Source organism: Sciurus carolinensis, chromosome 2 (genome assembly GCF_902686445.1).
Source record: "Sciurus carolinensis chromosome 2, mSciCar1.2, whole genome shotgun sequence".
Lineage (NCBI taxonomy): Eukaryota > Metazoa > Chordata > Mammalia > Rodentia > Sciuridae > Sciurus > Sciurus carolinensis.
The window spans coordinates 146,354,258-146,356,602 of NC_062214.1; the positions used below are offsets into that span (position 1 = coordinate 146,354,258).

At 35.7% G+C, this 2,345-nt stretch overlaps 1 non-coding gene across 1 annotated transcript; it reads left to right on the forward strand.

Annotated features, from left to right (window-relative positions):
* Positions 1–1,289: 1,289 nt before the first annotated feature.
* On the forward strand, positions 1,290–1,366 carry Trnav-uac (transfer RNA valine (anticodon UAC)). The gene has a single exon. It is a non-coding gene; the product is annotated as a tRNA-Val (tRNA).
* Positions 1,367–2,345: the final 979 nt, after the last annotated feature.

The following is a 2,345-nucleotide window of genomic DNA, read 5'->3' on the forward strand; positions in this document are numbered from 1 at the left end:
TATCTCCCCAGCCCTCCTTATACATTTTAGATGTTAATCCCTTACCAGAATTATGGTTTAAGATTTTTCTTCTCATTCCATAGGTTGTCTCTTCACTCTGTTGATTAGTTCCTTTTCTGTGAAGAAGCTTTTTTAGTTTGATGCCCATTTGTCTTTTTTGGTTTTTGCTGCCTATGCTTTTAGGTTCAAAAAAGTCTTTGCCCAAATTTTTCCCTTGAAAACATAGGGAAATGGATGAAACTAGAGGACATTATGCTAAGTGAAATAAGTCAGACTCAGAAAGAAAAATATTAACAGAGATCAAACACAGAGAGAATAAAACAGTGGTTACCAGGAGCAGGGGTTGGGGGACTGCAGTGAGCGAATGGGGGGAGAATACAGAAAATACAAAGTAACAAATATGAAGGATGAACAAGTGTAGTGATCTAATGTGCTATATGGGGAAGGTAGTTAGTAATATTGTACTATATTGTGAGTTTCTGCTAAATGGATACATTTTAGCTGCTCTTAACAACCCCTGTACTCCACCCCCCACACAAAGGGTACCTGTGTGACATGATGGATGTTAATTTGCTTCACTATAGTAGCCATTTTATCACTTGAAATGTATCCCGTCATATATTGTACACCTTAAATATACACAGTGAAATCTACCCAAAACAGAAAACACAACTGAATATGGTGGCACAAGACTTTGTAATCCCTACCAGAAGGCCAGGGCAGTAGGATTATTAATTTAAGGTTAGCCTGGGCAATTTAGCAAGACCCAGTCTCAAAATTAAAAAATGAAATAATTTTTTTTTAAAGGCTGGGAAGACTGGTAGATTGGTGGTAGAGTGCCACTGGGTGGTTCAATCTCCAGTACCTGCTCCCCAACACACACACATACAAAAAGAAGAAGAAATGAAATGAAATGAAAAAAATAAATAAAAAACAGGCAAAAGAGGAACAGGAAACTTCATTACTGTGCTTGTAGCAGAAAAGTCAAAGTTTCTGGATTTAAATCTGACTTGATTCAGGGTTCAAATAATGTCATCTAAAATGAATTTCTCCTTCACCTACAGAAACAGTTAATTTCTCTTTATGTCTCACTGTCCAGAATTGATTCATGTTGTTTTCCCTAAATCGGTCATTGGCAAATAGGAATGAGATTACCATGATTTGTTTGAACAGATTCTGATTCAATTTCTGGAATTGGGCACATTGCTGTCTGATAACTGAAAATGTTAAAAAGAAAATATATACTTAACCCAGCAGTATTAATATTTTTAAAAGAACAGTACAGGAGGGGCTGGGGAGATAGCTCAGTTGGTAGAGTGCTTGCCTTACAAGCACAAGGCCCTGGGTTCGATCCCCAGCACCGCCAAAAAATAAAAAAATAAAAAGAATAAAAGAACAGTACATAGGAATATTTAATATAGAAATAATTAGCATACATGTAAATGTCTATTCAGAATGTGGTATTCCAGTTGATTTAGCTGTTAAAGTTAAAGGCTGAAAATCCTGTCACCCTGAAGGAATAATTCTCATATGCATTTTTCTTGCATTCATATTATTCTCTTTGCAGCATTATCTGTGAAGAATATGGATTTTTCTAGGTCTTATCTTTCCCTATGCCTTAATTAGCACATAACCTCAATTCAATCTTGAACATAATATGTCTGAGTTTCCAAGTCTACAACTGACACAACCATAATAAAAATGTGTCATGGTTTTAAAACAAAATAATAAAATAACAGTATCATTACCTAGGCTTGTGGGGTAAGAGAAGCTATATTTAAGGAAGTGCCATTTCAAATAATCTCTGAACACTGAGTTAATCAAACAATGATAGAAGAATGGAGAAGCACATTCCAAGCACCTACAAAGATCAGAGATAAAGAATATGAAGTCGGGGCTGGGTTTGTGGCTTAGTGGTAGAGCACTTGCCTAACGTGTGAGGCACTGGGTTCAATTCTCAGCACCACATTAAATAAATGAATAAAATAAAGGTCTATCAACATCTAAAAAATATATATATTAAAAAAAAAGATTATGAAGTCAAGCTTCCAATGTGTCAAAGTAAGCATTAGAGTGGTTCCAGATGAAAATAGAGATGTGAACAAAAACAAGATGGAGAACCTGGATTTTTATCCCTAGGATTTGCTAAAGGAAGTCAGGACTGAGATTTAAGCAATGAAGTAAAATCAATCTGGTTACGCCCAGGCATCAGAATGGTGCAATACTCAACATAGCATGAATTATTTGAGACTGTTTTAAACATCCAGGAGAAAAATGCCTGTGATCTTACCTAAGGTTAAGTGTGGAGAAGGAGCAGATTTGGAAAGTTGAAGAAGGATTTCAAG